The 21,399-nt window shown below is 48.8% G+C and overlaps 2 pseudogenes; both read right to left on the bottom strand.

Moving 5' to 3' along the window:
• Positions 1-6,596: 6,596 nt before the first annotated feature.
• On the bottom strand, positions 6,597-7,209 carry LOC137153805 (olfactory receptor 14L1-like; annotated as a pseudogene).
• Positions 7,210-13,383: 6,174 nt separating this feature from the next.
• Positions 13,384-16,775, bottom strand: LOC137153819 (histo-blood group ABO system transferase 1-like; annotated as a pseudogene).
• Between the last annotated feature and the right edge of the window lie 4,624 nt (positions 16,776-21,399).

The following is a 21,399-nucleotide window of genomic DNA, read 5'->3' as shown; positions in this document are numbered from 1 at the left end:
AAAGAGGACCGGCTGGAAGTCGTGCAGCCGGCTTGGTGTGTGGAGAGGGGGTGGCCGGGTGGGCTCACGGGGACAGGGCCGGATGAAAAGAGCTGGAAGGCCGGGGCTGAGGGGCAGGCAGGGAGCATCCTCTCGCAAGACCTGCTCGAGGTAAGCCTGAGCAGCGGGGGGCAAAGCTGCCCTCACCTCCTGGAGTACACGCTGGGGGGTTCGAAGGGTGTAGAGCCCCATGCGCCGAGCCAGCGCGTGGGGATCCACCCAGTCCTCCCGGTCATCGTCCAGGAGGGCTCCGATCTTGGTGACTCCCGCCAGGACCAGCCTCCTTCACACCGAGGGGGCCTCCGCCACCTGCACACCGAGTTGGGGGTTGTGTAGCAGGGGCTCCGCGAGGAGATCCTCCCCTTCGGGGACCAAAGGGGACCTGGAGGCCGAGACTAGCCTCCAGGTCCGGAGGAGGTCCTGGTAGAAGACCGGCAGCTCGGAGAGGTCTTGCGGAAGACCCCTCGGGTGGAGAAAGAAGAGCTGCCGGTCATATCAGAGCCCTCGGAGGCGGCGGAGGAAGGCGTGCGCCAAGTGGCTCCACGCCGGACTACCTGCACCATTAATGAGTCTCTGCAGGGCCTGGAGGTGGAAGGCATGGACCTGGCTGCAGATGCAGCATAGGCGCTGCCCCCCTTCCTCCAGGGGGAGACTCAGGATCCCTGCAGAGACCCAGTGCAGTCCTGGCCAAAAGAACTCCAGAACTGTCTTCTGGAGGTAGGCCAGGAAACTCGGGGTCGGGACCAGGGTGTTGAGCCGGTGCCAGAGCATGGACAGGACCAGCTGGTTGAGCACCAGCACCCTCCCCCGAATGGAGAGGCACCGGAGTAGTCCCGTCCAGCTCCACAGCCACCCAAACACCCTGTCCTCCAAATCCTGCCAGTTCTCTGCTGGGGAGGGATGGGTGGCAGAAAGGTAAATGCTCAGATAGAGCAGCAGACCTGTGCTCCACCGGATAGCTTGAAACGTGGGTGGGAGGGAGCTTGCCCGCCACCCGGCCCCTACCGTCAGGCCAGAGCTCTTGGCCCAGTTGACCCGGGCAGAGGAGGTCGTCGAGTAGATGGCCAGGCAGGCCTCCAGCCGTGCCAGGTCACCTGGGTCCTGGACCGCTAGAAGCACGTCATCGGCATACGCTGACAGGACGAGCCTCAACCCTGGCTCACAGAGCACCAACCCTGTCAGCCTCCGTCGGAGGAGACAAAGGAAGGGCTCGATGTCCAGGGTGTACAGCTGGCCTGACAGCAGAGAGCCTTGATGCACTCCTCGCCCGAAGCTGACCGATTCGGTCAGGGTCCAGTTGAGCTTGACCAGACACTCCGCGGAGGCATACAACACCTGGAGAAAACCCACAAATCGGGGCCCAAAGCCGAACGCCTGCAGGGTGCCCAGGAGATACCCATAGTCCATCCTGTCGAACGCCTTCTCCTGATCCAGGGACAGGAGGGCGAACAACAGACCATCCCTACACCCGAGCTCCAGGAGGTCCTGGACCAGATAGAGGTTATTAATGATGGTGCGGCCCGGGACGGTGTAGGTCTGGTCGGGATGGGTTCCCCGTGGATTGGAGCGGGGGTAGCAGCCTGGGAAGGGAGAGTGGGGAGGGGAAGGGGTGTCTGTGTGCTGCCCACATCAAGGCCCTCCACGCGGGGAGGGTCGTTCACCTCTGGGCAGGCTGGGGCCAGACCCACTGTAGCCTATAGAACTAGCCTGCTTGCTTGCATTAATATTATTAGAGATATTTTTCATATATATTTTGATATGATTGTGTGATTAAATAATAGAATTATATATTTTATTCAGCTGTAATGCAAAGTACCTTCCAGACTACATCCTAGATGACAGCTACCGTTAGTATATATATATATTCAACCTTTGGCTTAGATAAGTATCAATGTATAACAGGATAAGACATATATGGTCATAACCTTTACCCTAGACAAGTCAAGGGACATTAAAAGGGGAAGGGGCTGTCCCCGGTTACGCCCAAGAAAATTTACAAAAGAACACCACAGAACCCACAATAAGCTAGAAATAACAAAGGTGAGATAGAAGACCACTTGGAAAAGGATGTGGATATGTCAATAATACGTACAAACATAGTAGCCAATAGATTATATGTACCCCAAAACTTTGGAGGTGGAAAGGCCAAGTATGGGCCTAGAAGGAGGATCCATATTCTTGGGGGTATAAGAAAGATCAAATCCAGCTCATCGGGGCAGTCGACAGTCAGCTACCCCTGCTTGAAGTTTTATTTAGTGTTAAGATTCTTTCTTTTATTTTATATTCTTAAAGTTGTCATGTTGTAATGTTAGTCTTAGCTTATAGCTCTTAGCTTTGAAGCAGTGCTTATTCCACTCAACTCCAAGTTGAGAAATTAGACATCTCTTTTAACCAAGTCCAGGAAGGGTGTGAGTATACTAGTTTAAAGCATATCATAGATATATATATCAAATAAGTCTTTACATTTTGAGATTGTATTAATCCATTATCCATTTGATTATTCATTTTATTTTCTCTATATCAGTCATTTGTTTATTATTTTATGTTATCTTAATAAATTTATAAAATTTTACAAATATTGGTTATCACTGGAATTTTTCCTGTGTTGTACCCGGGGTCCTTATTAAACTCACCTGAGGCCTGATTAAGGATACGAACCTCATAATCCTTTAAATAGAGCAATTGGCAAACCTCTTACTCTATTCAATAAATTAATAACCATAAAATCAGGCTTCACCACGGCATCCATCTCCTCCATCAAGGACGAGAAGTCCTCCCCCCGCCACCACGAGGTCCTCCCCGGTGGTGGTCAAGGAAGCAGGAGCCCCGGCACCAGCGGGGGGTTCAGAGGGCAAAGGGACGAGGGGGGCTTCTGGACGGGGTCCCCTCGAGAAGGGACTCCAGGAGGGAGATTGTGCTGCCCACATCTGCTGCCATGGCTTCCTTGGCTGGTGCCGCCTGCTGGGCTCCAGCAGGGGTGTGGCCGAAGTCCCGGTTCCAGCAGCCCCCTTCCTGGTCTTGCAGGGGCTCCCACCCCCCTCAGTGACATGGGGGAGAGGGTGCTGGGCGCCGGCCTTGCGATTTCTCTGCATGAGCACCCAGCCCTCCAAGGCGGAGGGCCGGGCAGCAGGACCAGGGGGCAAGACCGCAGGGGTCGGGGCTGGGGGAAGTATGGGTGGGGCAGCGAGGGAAGGAGAGGCCTCCCCCTGGGGCGAGCCCCCTCCGATGCCCGACAGTGGTGGTCCTGGCTCCTCCTCCTCCATAGGCCCTGCCGGACTGCTCCGGATATCAGGGGGGCCCGCCCCCTCATCTGGGCACACCAGGGGGGGCACCCCCGGGGCCCGAATGGAGATGACAGCCGGCAACAGGGGAGGAGGGCTGCCACAGGACCAGACACCCGGGTATTGGGGTCCCAGGCCTCCTGACTTGCTGGGCCAGGAGGCAATCCCTCCAGACGTGGCCCGTCGCCCGGCAGAGGAAGCACCGGGCCTCCCCCATTGAATAATGGAGGCGGTACTGGGCCCCTTGATGGGGCACCAGGAATGACCCCGCGAGTGCCTTCCTACGATGCGCCGCCGGCGACAGCTGCAGCTGCACCTGCCAGCGGGAGGAGAGGATGTGGTGGAGGGCGGGTCCTTACAGCTGAGGGGAAGCGGGCTGATGACGGAGAGGGGCTTCCCCAGGGCAGAGAGGAAAGGCAGAAGGGCGGCATTGGGGAGGAAGGGCAGAACGGAGGTAAGGACTACCCGTACATACAGGTCCTCCAGGGGCTCCACGGGTACGTGGATGCCCCCCACCGCCAGGCCCGTCTCCACCGACTCCTGGGCGGCGGCATTGGATGCCAGGAAGAACACCGCCTTCCCATACATCTTTGAGGCTGCCACCACAGCCGTGGGCCCCACGACCCGTGCCAATGCCTGCACGTAGATCTCCACATGAGGCAAGGCAGGCACCAGGAGGCACCGGACCCTGTGCTTCCTGGTGAGGGTGGGAAAGGGGCCCCAGCCCCCGTGGATGGTGCTGGAGGCGGCGGTCGGGGCAGGTGATGCGACAGTGAGTGGGGGTCCCACGGACACCTGGGCGTACGCCCTGGAAGCGGCGCCACCCCCATAGCTGGTGGAAGGGACAGTGGGGGAGGGTAGAGGGTGAGGGAGCCCCGCCATGGGAGTTGACACCTTTCAGACAGGGCCCTTGCTCTTCTTTTTCCCCCCTGACCACTCTTACCAGCCGAGGGTGCGCCCCCCGGAGCATGGGGGGCAGGAGCCATGGCAGCAGTAGAGTCCCCGGAGCCCCTACTCAAGTCGTCCACCACCACTGCCCTGAGACCAATGCCTGGTGGCCCAGCAGCAGTAGTGAGTCCAGTCGCCCCGGGCGGGGACGGAGTGTTGGGGCGAGAAGGAGGAGCAGGAGCATCCAGGGTGGGGGTCCCGGCCCCTGCCCCAGGCACACCCACCATCCTGAGAGAGGGTAGGAGCGGGTTCAGTGGGGGGTAAGAGAAGGAGGAGGAGGGTTATGGGAAGTGGAGAGGGGAGGGGAGGGAAGGGGAGGGAAGGGAACGGTAGGCTTAGGGGGGTTACACTCTCCTCTCCGTGAGGCTGAGAGTGGGGGGAGGAGGCACCAGCAGAAGAGAAGCTGGGGAGGCCAAACCAGCTGGGGGTACTGGGGCAACGCACTTACCAGCCCTAGATGGGAACCCGGCTCCTCTGGCTGCACAGGCGGGGAGGGGTGCAGGGGCTAAATCAATGGAGGGGAGGGCAGTGTGCGGGGGGAGGAACTAACAAAGGGAGTGGGGTCAATTAAAGAAGGGCCATGAGCACTGCTGGGGCGATAGCGTGGGGGCCAGGGCAGGGGGCGCAGCAGCAGGCAGGGGAAGGGGGGCAGGTGTGTGGCTGAAGCAGGCTGGGAAGGCTCAGGGGCTAACTGCTGAAGCCAGGCAGGGCAGGGAACAAACCAACACAGGGGCTGGGGCTGGGGCAGGGCAAACAAACAGACCAGCCGGGAGGCAAAGCAAGGAGGGTGGGGCAGACAGACAAACAATCCAACAGAGAAACCACGGGGAGGGGGGAAGGGGACAGTCAGCAGGGGCAGCTACGGAAAAAGGGGGGCAGAGAAGGGGAAGAGCAGGGTGCCCCCAAGCAGTGGGACAGCAGCAGGGAAGGGGCGCTGGCAGCAGGAGCAGTGAGAGGGAGCAGCTGGCCAGGAAAGGCCCTTCTGCAGGTGGTCATGGTGGTAGCAGCGGAGGTGGTGGAGGGGCCATTGACTCACCAGTCACCACCCACCCTCTCCCTCCTGGCCAGGGGGAGGCAGGTGGGCAGGCAGGCCGGCAGGGCCCCCAAGCACTGGTAGCAGCAGGAGGGCCTCCAAGCAGCAACAGCAGCACCTCCAGCAGCCCTCCAAAAGGGGGAGCAGGGCCGGTATGTGAGCCCTAGACTGGTAAAGTCCTTATTCCCTGCAGGCAGAGGAGAGGTTACTGCAGGTCAGTTAGAGACACCTGGACCCAGTTAAGGGCTACTCCAGGTGAACTTACACCCTGCCTCCCCTAAAGGGCAGGGGGAACAAAGGAGAAGGAGAGAAAGGAGCTGCCAGCAGGTTTTGGTAGCCAGAGGAGAGACTCCCCCGGACTAGGAGATAGAGCTTCTCTGCAGCTGGAGAAGCAGAGAAGGAAAGACCCTGGCCACAGCCTGCAGGAAGGACCAGTGTTTCTCCAATCCTCCAGGGCTTTACCACCACCTCTACACCCTGAGAGGGAGCCACGGCAAGGTACCTCCCTGGGCCTAGGGTCATATACATGGACTGGGACTGCCCGCCCCTCCTTCGGGGGGGTGGAAGGACACTCCACAGGCCTGAAATAAAGCCCGCACCAAACGTTCCACATGAGAGGTGCCGAGAGGACGTGACAAAAGACTTGTCCAGGTTGGGGCAGAGTTACCTCAGGCCCCACTGCCAAAGGAAACTGCTGCCAATAGGCGAGACCAAGGGAGTTCCTATATCACAAAAGATAACTAAAACCGTGACTAACAAACAAAAAACACAAAGAACAAATGTGCTCATATCTCCGTCAGAGCTTTTATCTTTAAAATTAAGAAGAGATACAGACCACATAAAAACAACAAGAGTTCTGTGTACTTTAAAGACTAAAACATTTAATTTCAGAAGGCATAAGCTTCCGTGAGCCTCAGCTTATGCCTCCAGAAATTAAATGTGTTAGTCTTTAAAGTGCCACAGAACTCTCGTTGTTTTTCCTGCATACAGACTAACACAGTTACCCCTCTGAAACTAGACCACACAAAGGATTTTGCTATGGTTAGTATGAGCAAGGTGATCAGACACTATGGTGATGGGTAGCAGTACATGACAGATAGATAGATAGATAGATTCCAGTCTCTATTGCATTAACATAAACCTATAGTAATAACTTTTTTTCTCCAGTTATGTTTTCCTGGATTTTTACTAGTTTCAAAACCCAATTCTTCATAAACAGATTGCACAGTATGCTCTGGTGGAGGCAACAATGTCATCAGATGATTATATTTATAAAGAAACACTGAATGAAATTGCTACCGAAGGAGACGTACGGACATTTTATTCTTGCTGAATAACCTCCAGCACATCCATTTACTCACTGCACCGTTGATCTCCTTGTTCCTCATGCTGTAGATGATGGGATTCATCATCGGTGGCAACATGGAATAGAGAACAGCCACTAAGAGATTCAGATCTGAGGCTGAGCTGGAGGTGGGCTTCAGGTAGGCAAAGGAGCCAGTGCAAAAGAACAAGCTGACTACAGTGAGGTGAGGGAGGCAGGTGGAGAAGGCTTTATGCCGGCCCTGCTCAGAGGGAATTATCAGCTCTGAAGATCTGAACATATGACATAGTTATGAAAAAAACAAAGCAGCTTAAGACTAAGCACGCACCAAAGACAATAACTCCAACTTCACTGAGGTAAGAGTCAGAGCAGGCTAGCTTGAGGCGTTGGGGGACTTCACAGAAGAACTGATCCACCGTGTTGCCTCCACAGAAGGAGATTGTGAAAGTGTTCCCGGTGTGAAGTGTGGAGTACAGAATGCCACTGATCCAGGCACTGGCAGCCATTTGGACACAAGCTCCCCTGTTCATCACCATCTCGCAGTGCAGTGGTTGGCAGATGGCGACGTATCGGTCATACGCCATGATGGTCAATAAGGCACAATTTGCTGAAGCAAAGAATATGAAAAAAAAGACTTGGGCGACACATCCGGAATAAGAAATGGACCTGATGTTCATGAGGGAATTGACCATAGATTTGAGGATGACGACTGAGACGGAGCCAAGATTCATCAAGAAGAAGTACATGGGGGTGTGAAGACGATGGTCGAGGGCTATGGCTGTGACAATGAGAAGGTTCCCCACCAAGGATGCCAGGTAAAGCACTAGAAAGACCACAAAGTGTAAAATCTGCAGCTCCTGAACATCAGAGAATCCCAGAAGAAGGAACTCGGTCATGGTGGTTTGGTTGGACATTTTTTTCCTCAGTCCATTTTGTGATGGCTGTGGAGGGCATGAGGCGGGCGATGGTTAGGATTAGAGCTACAGAGGGAATGGCCCGGATTCCCCTTTCCCTGAGATCTGATTGTATGACTGTAAAAGGTGCAGAGCACTCGTCGTTTACAATGATTAGGTGTTGTCAGTGCTCCTCACGTTGACAATCAATCCAGCGTGTTATCACACTGGTGTACATTGGATCAGCTCCTTTAAAATCAATGGAGCTTTATCAATGGAGCTTTGTTACTTGACCTCATCTGAGGCTGTGTCTCAAGGAGAGGCTTGTTCAAATGCAGAGTGAAGGATGGAACAAAGTAAAATCCAGATCCAACAATCCTCGCAAAGAAGGGCCTTCCGTGGTGACCATCACCAACCTCACACCTTGGCCATGAACCTGATAGACTAAAACGCCAGCACCGCCTGATTCCCACACTGCAGGGCAACATGATGTGGACTCCTCCAGCATGGTAAGTGGCAGCTTTTCTCCCCCCATCTTTGTGCCTAGACGGCTGCTGCCCAACTGATTTATGGCACCAAATCCCAGCTGCACTTCTGCCTGCGTGTAACAATGGGCCAGTCTCATCCCTCCATTACCGCTATGCTGCATTGTTTACTCTGTGCTGCGTGGTGCAGTGGTTGCCAGGACACTTGGGCTCTGTTCTTGTTCCTGCCAGTGACCTGCTATGGGATCTTGGGCCAGTCATTTCCCCTCTTGGTGACTGTTCCCCTCCCTCCCTTTCTCTGCCTTATCAACTAGGCCTTCAAGATCTTTTGGTGAGGGGCCCTGGTCCATAATTTAAAATGTATTGTGGCCCCTTTCAGAACCATCTATTCACTGAACAACCCTTGAAATCAATGAAGTTTACGCTTCTAGGTGCTTCTGATCATCTCACTAGGTGCTTAAATACCTTTGGAAACATCACCCCATGTCTCATTATGTGTACGTTCTGCAAACCTGTCTACGCTCAGCCAGCAACAGTCTGGAGCTCAACCAAGAGGTAATTCTGTTCCCTATGAGCTCCTATTTCTCCTTGAAAGGGGTCAGGATAGACAGGCGTTTGCTGCTTGGTTCCGCTCTAACCCAGCATTTAAAGGGGCTAGTCCATATAAAATATTCTGTGTGCTCTATCAATTTTACTAGTTATTCAGTTGTTAGCTCTTTGCAACTATCCCATTTGAAAGAGAAATCACACAGATGCAACAGAATAAATGGGTTTGAAATCAAGAAATCTTAATCCTCCCCAATTTTATTTAAAGTTTAAGGCTGTGTGGAAATTTTCAGCTGCATTGTTCTTAATGGGGATTGGGTTTTCAGCTAAACAACAAATCTCAGAATCTGTCTGCTTTTCTCCAACATTTTGGGATTGTTTTGTAAAGAAACTGAAAAACTCAAAAACAAACTGTTTTGGGTTTTGTGATTTAAAAACCCTCCAGTTTTCAGCAGAAAGTTTTCCGTTCGCAAAACTTAAAAGATAAAGGAAAGGATTTTGGGTTCTCATTGACAAGTCAAAATTTTCCTGAAGGGTGGAAAAATTGCAATCTGCAGTAGGTATCTGATTAAAGTGAGAGTAAAAGTCTTAATGAGTTCATACAGCAATTCATACTTATCATCTTAATTTCCCCTGTATTTTGAACCCCAACATATTTAATTGAAATAAACTTACTGTACTGGTCTTTGTGGATTTTTCTCCAACAGGTGATGCATCCAGTCATCCAGCACCAGGATTCTTTGATCAATATCTATCTCTGTACCAGAATCTAGAAGCTGAAGGCACAGCTATCTGAGAATCCTTCCCCTCATTCTAGGACTGTCCTGGCAGAACCAGACTCAGATCTGCCACTCTCCGCAGATGAGCTGTGTGTAGCTGGCTGTGAGCTGCACTGACATTAAAGGAGCGATGCTGTGGGAAGGCAATTTATCCACGTCTGTTTGCTAAGGGCTGGTGGGACTCACTTCCTGGAGCCCTGCACGGCTCAGAAGCTGGGGCCCAAAGGCAAAAGTTTATCAGTGGCTTGATTTTAAAGCCATTACGATTCTCTAGTCTGACCCCCCAGCCTGCCACAGGCCCTGGGATCTCCCCCAGAGCTCCCTGGCTCCAGCCAGTTTCTGTGTTATCTGTGGGCCAGGATGACAAAGGGATTTAGCACCTAAAGATGGAGACAGGAGCCTAGTGGGATTTATCAAAGCTCATGGCAAAGTCCTGTTGCCATCCAAGAGGAGTTAGGCACTTACCCTGCTTAGGTGCTACTATAAATTCCACTAGGCGCCTATCAACTTCTTCAGATGCCTGTGCCCCTTTGTAATGCTGATCTAGTGTCTATTTTCATCTCGCTGCTCCAGGGCAGCTGCCTACAGCTCTTCTCCACCCAGCCCTTTAGAGGGATCCCTGACCCCTTCCCAACTGTCACAGGGCCCCTGGATCTTAAAGGGACAGGCCACCCTCTTACAATATCTTTGTACAGCACCTTGCACCAGGGCTGTGGTTTTTAGGGGCTACCACAACATACTTGTTTTGTAAGAATGATAACAGACGTCAATGGGTTTACGTCACCTTGGGCCACGGGGCACATTGGTTTGGTATCAGCTTTTGGTGACTAATCTGACCTGCAGCACACTTAAAACTGGCCAATCAGATTCTGTTGTATGACATGGGAAAGAACCGGGCATGATCATTGTAGTGTTCGGTATTTTTATCTCGGTGGCGGAATGGAGCACACTGGCAAAAGGATGTCAAAAGTGCTTATTTATTACATGAAATAGCATAAGAAAGACAGACAGGAGCAGGAGTCCTTTACCATACAGGAACTGCAGCTCCGGCACAAGTCTTAGGGTGGAAAGTACAATGAAAGTACAATTAACCACAAGGATATAAAGTAGCAACTTATAGGCACAGGACTTATTACTATCATAAGCTGATCAACCGCAGCAGCAGCTGCAGTTAGTGAACAGAGAAGTAAACCTTAAGCAAGGAAGAGACCTGCCAAGAGGATACCTACAGCAATATACTCCTGGGGGCCCATCGATGTAAGAGAGCTAGCCTTATCTAAACGTGTGCAGGGACGCTTATCACCAAGAACGAGGGAGACCCATACTTCGTTCTGATAAGCGGGTGACGTACAGGAACCGCCTGCCCGAGGCATCCGCTAGCGCCTCCACGGATCCACGGAGAGTCTCAGCTTGGGAAGGCTCTCGGGGGATTGATATACCCTTTCCCCCCCTCACCTTGCAGCAAGCTTTACCCAGTAATACATGACGTATATCTCAATCCCAGTAGGGATTGGGCCTTAACACTTAGTTGCTATTAGTCTATTGGTAGTTAGCTAGGGACCTTCTGGAATAAGGTGACGTTAGTTGTTTACTTCAAAAAGAACTCAACCATAGTCTTACTTCTCCTTTATTATTACTAAAATAGGAACCTTTTAGCTTATCAAGCATTAGCAAATGTCTGTGGTCATCTCAGGATGCTCCAGACCCCAAGGCACTTCCTCCTCTGGCCAGACGCAGAGGGCAGCGTCTGGGTTCTGCTCCTGAGAGGTCTTAACTCTTGCTTTTCTGGCTTAGCATTGCTTTTAGGGCCTTGCTCTTGTCAAACTATACTGATTTCGCGTTACAAAGTCTTGCGCGCCCTAACAATCATCTCATTAACGATTGCAGCATAATGTGTGTTAATTTCTGATGTTTATTTGTATTGTCAATCCCGCTGTGCTAGGTGCTGTACGCACCCATGACAAAAAGATGGTGTCTTTCATTAAAGAGCTTATAATGTACGTATAAGGGGAGAGAAAACAGATGGATATGAGAGACCGGAGGTATAACAACTCTGAGGTGACCATAATAAGCAGTGGTCTGAATACACCAGCTGCTTACCCCCTGTTGAGTGTTTTGCAGAGGTATGCACAAGAGGGCAGAGTTAAGGGTACCTGTTCATGTTATATTCACTAAGGAGGGAATATTCAGAGAGGGTTACAGGAGTTAAGTGCTCACCTCCCATTAAATCAGGAACTGGGCACTCCTTGGAAATTCTTTGAGAAATAGCAGGTCACCTTTTAGTCAATGGTTGTTCTCATGTAATTAAAGACTTTATCATAATGCAGACCCAAAGGAGCACAGTCAAGGGGGGTTGTACATAGTATTGCATGTCACTGGGAAAGCAAAAATTACTATAGTTTTGCATACACACAACCAGGCAAAGGGCATTTGGGGTGCCTGGTAGTTCAAGCTTCTTGTTCAAGTCACTTAAAGAGACAGATTTTTAAAAAAACCAACAGCATATTTCTTGTTATATGCTAGGGTCAGATGTTTAAAGGTATTTAGGTGCCTAACACCCATTAATTTCAATGAAATGTAGGCTCCTAAGTCACTTGGACATTGCCATGTTGAGTGGAGCAATGAGTAAACACTTTAAAAATCCAGCATATCCAGAGTACCAACCTGAGGTTGGGGTCCCATTGTGCTAGGTGCTGCAGACATATAATAAGAGACAGTCTCTTCCCTGAAAAGCGTGCCATCACACTTGTGTTTTCCCCCTCTGCGGTCCAGCAAGGCCACCCACTCTATCCTTCCAGCTCCGCAGCCTTCACATCTCTAGGGCGGAGACCTGTGTCTCTCCCTCCTCAGCAGGGAGCTCCCTGCCTACACAAGAAGCTGAGCTTTTGCCTAACCAGAGAGGAGACATTTGCATTCCCCTCCCCCTGGAGATTCCTTGGGAAACCCCCATCTTGTCTAGCCCTTTGTTTCAAATAATCCTTAGAATCTTCTATCACTTCCCAGGGTTTGCACTGGCCATGTCTGCCTCCTGCAGGCGTTGCACACAATCCCACAATAATACATACGCTTTGCATTTGTAATACAATAGACCCAAAGCTACTGAAACTTTATTCCATTAGGTTTTTCAAGGATATTGCAGGTAATGGCCATATCTGTCACACATTCTTAGTAAACAAGACTGACAAAGAGGAGGGGAAACTGACACACAGAGTAGGGGATTGTTCTGTCTGAGGCCATGCAGGAGGTCATTGTCAAAGCAGGGAACAAAGCCCTCCTACTCCAAGGAGCTATTTACTGGATCTTGATGCTTCTCCGTAGATATTTGGAGGATTTTGTCTACCTAGTTATCCACCACTGTACATTACAGGTCGGATTATGCTCTGATATTGAAGACTCACTGCTCAGCACATAGCTTCAAAAAGCTGGGTTTCTGCATAACCGGAGGTGCGAAATTTACATTCATGACCCATTCGATATTCCCCAGGCAACTACTTCCCGCTGTTTGTTCCAAAAGTCCATTCTCATCTGGCACATTGCTCAATATAGTTCCTCGAAGTCCATAACACATCCCAGGGCTCACATCCCATCTCCTCCTCAAAGAGTTTACATACAATCCCTGACCACTATAATATGTAAACTTAATGCAACAAGGTATTTCAAGGAGATTGTAGGAAACTGCCACATCATTCGTGCCATCTCGGCTTCAGGAGAATTCTCTGGTTTTCTTTAGGATTTTGTGGAAAAGCCAGCAATGGAGGGGCACACATAATGGCATCAAATTAAAAGAAAAGAGTTACAGAATAATGTCTAATACGATGAAAAAACAAACGATTCACTTGCTAGTGGCTTGTGAAGTTTAGGAGGTGGGAAAGAGAGCTGGAAAGCTATAAAAACACCATCCCTCTACTGGATCCCAGAAGTCACATGACCGTTGCATTTAAAACAACAGACTCCAAAGATACTTCAAATTTAGTTCAATGAGACTTTTTTCAAGGGTACTGCAGGAAATTGCCATATGCATCACAGCATCCAGCCATCTTTCTTTCTTCCTTCCGTCAGGACCTGATTTCTTTCAGATCCTTGCGCACCGAGGACAGTCTCTTACCCTTGACAATGGGAGGTATGATCAGCTCCTCATCCCAGTAGTACTCCGGGGACAGTAGGCATGTGGGCTTGTGGTACACGAGATATTTATTCAGGTGGCTTTCCTCATGCCACTTTGCTTTGATGCCGTTCGCTCTGTTCTCCGTGACCCCTTTGAAGCAAGCTGTGGTCAACTTGTAGACCTCAGACACGCTTCCGCCATAGAATCTGGCCACATAGTAGAAATCCTCTACCCCGCTGGGGATGGCAGCTCGTGACTCCGGCTGCCTCTCGTAGGAGTTGTTCTCCCCGGGGCTTGGTGTATTGCCAGGACCTGATAGTCCCCACCAGTGTGTCGATGATCTCCACTCCAATGTGCTCGAACAGCTGGAGGTTGATGTCCATGGAGTAAAGATAGTCTACTTTGTAGAGCCAGCAGCTGCGGATGTAGCTGCTGCTGATGTCCATAGGGTTCATGGAGATGTCCTGCCGCCATGAGTAGTTCTCCACAGGGATGATGAAGAGATGCTTCTCAGGGGCCAGCTTCATGGACGGGACCTTCTCCAGGTGGTTAGTGAAGAGATAGAAGTTGACCCTGTACCCAGAGAGGAAAATTTGTTGGCGGAGCCAATAAACCCTTCTATGAACCGGATGAATCTGAAAGGCAAATGAGTGCAACAGTGAACGAAGGGGACATTGATCATCTGCAGCACCCCCTCTGCTCAGCACCACAGCCCTAATCCTGGCCTCGAGGGGAGACCCAAGGCTGTGGGGGATGGTTTCCAGACTCAACCTCGCTGAGCCCAACTCCCTGCTCCAGCTGTTGCAACATAGCACACGAGGTCGTAGAACCACTCAGGTTTTGCCTGGATGGCGTTAGGTGCCTAAATACATTTTAAAAATCTGGCCCTTAAGGCCTTGTTGTAATCCCTGGCTTTATATATTATTGTTGCTTTAAGTACCTGCCTCTAGTTACTTCCATAGTAGGAAATGGAGATCGGAATACCCCCTTTAACAACCTTATTTTAGGGCTTAGCCATGCCACACATTTTGTTTTGTGGCCCTAAGGCCTGTTGAGATGGGTTAGTCAGACCGGTGCATTGTGATAAGGGGTGTGTGAATCCCGGCGTCTCTGTGCTTTAAGGGATCTCTGAACAGTGGGAGGTGGAACGGAGCCAGCAGTGTTATAGGAAGGCTTTCAAGGGCGGCCACCACACTCTGTAACACTGCACAGCTAAGGGGAGTATCACAGGGCTGGGCGTGTGGAAGGGAAGTCGTACTTTTTAACAGCAAACATGGCCACTCCGACGATGAGATTTTTCTGTCTGTACTGGGTGTTCAGGATGTCTCTGTTAAAGGTGCCTTCCCACATGATGGGAGCCAGCCAGAGAGACATCGACAACATGTCAGTTCTTCTGCACGGAATCATAGACTCATAGAGAGAGAAAACCCAGCAATGGCCAGACTGCATCAGACTGGGGTCCATCTGGCCTGATAGCCCCTCTTCGTCATTGGCCAGCATTAGATGCTTTAGAAGAAGATGCAGGTGACCATCCTGTGGACAATTATGGAGCAACTCTTCCAAAAGTGACAATTGTATCTACCTACCCACCAACCCTTCTACATATTCTCTTGTATATTTGAGCACAGGACATAACAGGGCACAAATAATTGGAAATTTAATGACATTTCACACAAAGAAGTTCACTTTTTCCTTCCAGGATCTTTTGTCACTCAGAAACAATATACGATGTTCACAATAGCTTGGGTTTACAAAGGAACAGAGGGGAAGAAGTCATATTAAAATACCGAGGCTTGACTGCATAGCGGCCTTTGAAAAGCCAAATGAGATGACAATTGTTTATGCATTGGGAAAAGTGGAAATGGTAAATGATTTACATAGGAAGCCAGATCAAATTCTAAAATGTAAAATGATCAAAAAAGTTGCATTTCCCCCCCTAAAATAAACTCCTTTAAGTGAAAATAGGCCTTTTGCACTTAAAAATAGTGTTTTCTAATGAAAAAACAACCAACCAAAAAGTCACTTTTAAACAATCTGGCAGTTTTCACAAAACCAAATTGAAATAATTCTGAGACTTCTCTCTATCTATTTTAATATATTGGCAGGGCTAACGCTCTAGGTTCTTACAGTGGTATCATTTCGAATTGCTGAGCTATAATCGCATCTACAAATAAATTTTAAAACTTTTTAAAACTATCTATCCACTTGAAAACAAACTGTCGGAAGGGCAGACCTACTGAGGCTTGTCCACACATGACTAAGGATATGACATTCTGTTGAAAGACGATATGCATTACCGGGATGTAACCATCTGTATTTAATACTTTGACCTTCCATAATCTCCAATAAGAATGAATTAGAAATGGCTAAAGAGAAAAATGAGTACATTATTCTATGTAGACCGATCTATAATTCCCTTTTAAGGTAATGGCTAAAGAGACATTATTCCTCTCTAAATCAGCGAACCACCATAAACATGCATGGTATGGAGACAGTGGAAGATCTCAGAGAAGAACCATCTTCCACTTTATCAAGCCCTTATCCAGACTCAGTCCTTCCATGTATTTATTGCCTGTGTCACCCATACAGCTAGCTTTAGCATTTATTTTATTGAGTAGTAACTCAAGGGACCTACAGGTAACCTGTGAGACTCTGACCTCAGTAGTTAGTATAAGGCTTGAGGCCTATGACCTTTGACTTAGATAAATGGCCCGACATCACCCCTGAATTTTGGGAAATTGGAAATCGAGTGTTTAAGGGGGAAGCTTGTACATAACGACTTCAGGCAGCTATAGGAATATGAGCTAACACCAGTTTTTGGGTATTTTAGGATAGAAACAGCTGGTGATGAGGAGGAAGGTGATGGTGATGAAGAAGATAATGAGTAACATTTCCTGCTGTCCTGCAAGGGATGCTGTGAATATATGGATGTTTGGATGTTCATTCTGTATTATCTCTACCTACTTTGCTGGTTTAGAGTGTTTGTGACTTTGCCGAATGCATTAATAAACTATTAAAAATACAGAAAGCTAGCTGGAGTGTGAGCGTGGCAGCTGTGCACAGCGAGATTCCCAATTGAACAATAATTTTAATAATACTGGGCCTGATCTTGGGACCAGTATCTGTCGAACCTCAGAGTGATAACTGGGAATGCCTAAGGAATCGATATAATGAATACACAATTCATGGATCAGGCTATACCTCCATGGACCTTCTTTGCTTTGTTTCCATGGCCACAATCTTAACTATTTATTTCGCTATCTGTTAATGAATGCAGAGCATCCATCCTTACCGTGGAAGCACCAAGAAGTTCTCGTCCAGGTCAGTTTGTCTAGCAATGAGAAAGAAAACGGAGATGTTTCATTGCTCTCTTGGCATCAAAGAAACACACACAGCTCTCATTGACTTCACTTTCCATGGTGGGGTACTCAGCTTGCTTTAAAATCATGCTGTGATGTTCCCCCCCTGCAATCTGCACTGGTGTGTAGCTGTGTCACCACAATTCCTCACTCCTGGGCCCTGACTTACCCCACTTCGCTGTGTGAACCACCCACTCCTGGGTCAGCCCATGCCCAGCCTCCTGCACGTAATCAGTCCCTGGCCTAGTGAAGGAGCGCTTCTAGCCAGCCACTCATGGGATAGACTCCCAGAAAACACCCCCAGTCCCAGTTGCAACCCCGGGAACTGCCATTCTGCAGGGCTCAGTGTTGTACAATGCACACTGCAAGCTCATTTACTTTTGTCTGTCAATTTATCAAAGACATTGATATGCACCAGCTCTGTCACTCTAAGTGAGGGCTCTGCACACACTCAGTCCACATGCACTGCTTTAGATAACACAAACAAATACATTTATTGACTGCAGCAAGAGTTTCAGTGAATATAACCAAGCAACGAAAGCGATGCTAGGCCTGCAGGACAGAGGTCAGGCAACTCAGATTGCACTGGGCCTTCGACAGCAGCTAAATGCCCGATCAAGCAGACAAAATATGTGCTAACTCCTGATGCTAAACGAAGGGACTGTTCCAGGTGAATGCTAATATGTACATGGTGAGAATAAATCATATTATTAATATAATAATCTGGCTCAGAACTTTTTTTGTCAAAATTAAAACACTAAATGAATGCTGGCATTAATTCTGGATTCTTAGTCCATCTAGTCATCTAGTCCAATCCCCTGCTCAAAGCAGGACTAACCTCAGCTAAACCATCCCAGCCAGGGCTTTGTCAAGCCACAGTTTAAAAACCTCTAAAGATGGAGATTCCACCACCTCCCTAGGTAACCCATTCCAGTCATCTGCACATTCCAGTAACCCATTCCAGCAATCTGCATATGCGCCAATTTCCTGAGTAGAACTGCTCTTAAAATTAAAAAAAAAACAAATGCTGTGGGTGAACAAAAAAAAAATGGAATTTTGGAATCATTTTAATTTTGCAGGTTTTTTAAAAGAAATTATTTTCAGTTGTTTATTGGCAGTATTTATTGAACATATTTGGTTTTCCAAAGTTTTATTTTATTATTTCAAAATGTTCCTGTTTTGTTTGGTTTTCATTTTTCTTTCTTCCCTCCCCTTTTCATTTCCTTTTTTTCCCTCCTCTCCCTTTTGTGTCCGCACAAATGAGGGAAGAAAGACAAAATGCCAGAAAAATGAAATACTTCCTCCAAATCTACAAAACAACCCCAGATAAACACATGCACCCCAAACCAAGAACAACTCACCTCACTCAAAAAAGGCTACATTTTTCCATTTCCTACTGTGACTGGAAAAGGGAATATTTATTTTAATGAATACTTTCTATGGAGATTTTCAATTTTGAATAAATAATTTTGAATGAAATATTTTGAATGAAAAAAATAATTAGAAAAAAGTTTCATCCAGCTCTACTGAATTTGTTCTCTTCCTGTGCCTATTCACGCACCGAGAAAAATGAAAGTTAGCTGACGGACAGGTGCAAATTGATTTATGCTGCCTGAGGGTCAGGCCTGAGTATTTATTGAAACTCCCAGAGAACTGATCTCGGCCAGCAGTATCACAAGCAGAAGGTGTGCTTTTTTGATTCCCATTATTTTGGGGCTGAAATGAGAAAGGTGAAGTCCAGAAAGACAGTACTGTAATGCAAATGCAAGCACAGAAAAGAACAGATTTATTAATAATAACATTCTCCACAGCCTTAGCCTGACCAGATCCCATGGCAGAATTTAAGCCTCAGCATTTAAAGCGTGTAAAACAGAAGCAGATTCTGTTTCTTCCTTTCCCAGGGTTGTTTTAGGCAGTGGAACTGCAGCAGCTAACTAGCTTCACCACAATCTCGGGGAACTGTCTTCCCGCTGCATAACTTCTCTGCAATAAAACACCTTTTGAGACTGGACAGGCAGCAGACTGAGCTCTGACTGCAAACCGACAGAGAATGAGTCTTTCCATCGGGGGGCAAATAAAATAACCTGAAAAGGGCTCAGTTAAAATCCACCCTGGGCCAGCACTGCCATGCAGCAGCTCCCAGTCTCTGCCACTCCTTTCCCCTCCAGATCAGCAAGACCTGCCTCCACCTATAGGGTAACTACCCCTGCGTGCAATAAAAACACTGGATGTTCGGGAAAATCCGGAGGCTAGAAAGTGGACACTCAAACTACAGCTGGCAGTGCGCACTGAGCACCCCCAGGACAGCTCTCTCAGACATAGGAGGATCCTGGGCAAACCTGGATGGGTGGCCACCCAAACCCTCTCTGACCAGGCACCTGCTGCCCCTTTGCTCTCCACCCTAGCACAAAATGAAACTGCAACTGCAAACAAGGCCAGTGTCTTTGCAGTCCCCACCTCTCTGCCCCCTGACTCCGGGCCTGGACTAATCAGCTGCCTTGCTCTGGAGCGGGAGAAGGGGGGGGGGGCAGAATTTGTGCAGGAGCCAAACTTTCCCAGGGGAGGGTGATAGGGATGGAGGGGGGCAGACGGGCAGCAGTGGGAACCGGCTGCACACGCCGAGGTTCAGGAGAGGGGCAGGAGTGACGGTAGAGCTGGTCAAACTATTTTTGCTAAAACTGTATTCCTTTGCAAAATGCTTTTTTTTTTTTAAATCAAAATATTTTGCAGAATGTGCTGATTTGGGCAAAAAGTTCAACAGAAAAAAATTGAAAAAGGAGTTCTTTGTCTAAGTTCCAAGTCTACAACCTGATTGCCTTCTATGATGAGACGACTGGTTCTGTGGATATTGGGAAAGTGGTGGAAATGACAGATCTTGACTTTAGCAAAGCTTTTGATACACTCTCACAGTATTCTTGACAGCAAGTTAAAGAAGTATGAGTTAGATGGATGGACTATAAGATGGATAGAAAAGTTGGCGAGATCATTGGGCTCAATGGGTAACAATAAATGGCTCGATGTATAGTTGGCAGTTGGTAAAAAGCAGAGTGCCCCCGGGTTCTCTCCTGGGGCCTGTTATGTTTTATATCTTCATTAAGATTTGAATGATGGGGTGGATTGAAGCCTCACCAAGTTGACCGGTGATACTATAAGCTGGGCGGAGTGGTAGATACACTGGAGGATAGGGATAGGATTCAGAGTGACCTACACAAAACAGAGGATTGGGCCAAAAGAAATCTGATGAGGTTCAACAAGGACAAGTGCAGAGTCCTGCGCTTAGGACAGAAGAATCCCATACACTGCTACAGACTGGGGACTGACTGGCTAAGGTTCTGTAGAAAATGACATGGAGGTTCCAGTGGACAAGAAGCTGGATATAAGTCAACAGTGTGCCCTGATTGCCAAGAAAGCTAACGGCATGCTGGGCTGTGTTAGTAGGAGCATTGCCAAGAGATTGAGGGAAGTGATTATTCCTCTCTATTTCACACTGGTGAGGCCACATTTAGAATATTGCATTCAGTTTTGGGCCCCCGATGCAAGAAGGATGTGAGCAAATTGGAGAGAGTACAGAAGGCTGACTACAGACCGGTCAGCCTCACCTCAATCCCTGGAAAAATCATGGAGCAGGTCCTTAAGGAATCCATTTTAAGGCACTTGGAAGAGAGGAAGGTGATCAAGAACAGTCAACACGGATTCACCAAGGGAAAGTCATGCCTGACCAACCTGATTGCTTTCTATGAAGAGGTGACTGGCTCTGTGGATATTGGGAAAGCGGTGGACGTGATATACCTTGACCTTAGCAAAGCTTTTGATATGGTCTCTCAAAGTATTCTTATCAGCAAGTTAAGGAAGTATGGGTTGGATGAATGGACTATAAAATGGATAGAGAACTGGCTAGAGCATAGGGCTCAACGAGTAGTGATCAATGGCTCCATGTCTAACTGGCAGCCGGTCACAAGCAGAGTGCCCCAGGAGTCGGTCCTGGGGCCGGTTTTGTTCAACATCTTCATCAATGATCTGGAGGATGGGGTAGATTGCACCCTCAGCAAGTTTGTGGATGACACTAAGATAGGGGGGAGTGGTAGATGCCCTGGAAGGTAGGGATAGGATACAGAAGGACCTAAACAAACTGGAGGATTGGGCCAAAAGGAATCTGATGAGGTTCAACAAGGACAAGTGCGGAGTCCTGCACCTAGGACGGAAGAATCACATGCACAGCTACAGACTGGGGACCGATGAGTTCGGCAGCAGTTCTGCGGAAAAGGACCTTGGGGGTAACAGTGGATAAGAAGCTGGATATGAGTCAGCAGTGTGCCCTGGTTGCCAAGAAGGCTAATAGCATATTGGGCTGCATTAGGAGGAGCATTGCCAGCAGGTTGTGAGAAATGATCATTCCCCTCTATTCGGCATTGGTGAGGCCACTTTTGGAGTATTGTGTCCAGTTTTGGGCCCCCCACTACAAAAAGTATGTGGACAAGTTGGAGAGAGTCCAGCGGAGGGCAACAAAAATGATTAGGGGGCTGGAGCACAAGATGTATGAGGAGAGGCTGAGGGAACTAGGCTTGTTTAGTCTGCAGAAGAGAAGAATGAGGGGGGGATTTGATATC

The sequence above is a fragment of the Emydura macquarii genome, unplaced genomic scaffold, assembly GCF_026122565.2.
Source record: "Emydura macquarii macquarii isolate MOO-44397 ecotype Brisbane River unplaced genomic scaffold, CSIRO-AGI_Emac_v2 contig_273, whole genome shotgun sequence".
Lineage (NCBI taxonomy): Eukaryota > Metazoa > Chordata > Testudines > Chelidae > Emydura > Emydura macquarii.
This window is presented reverse-complemented; position numbering and strand designations above follow the sequence as displayed.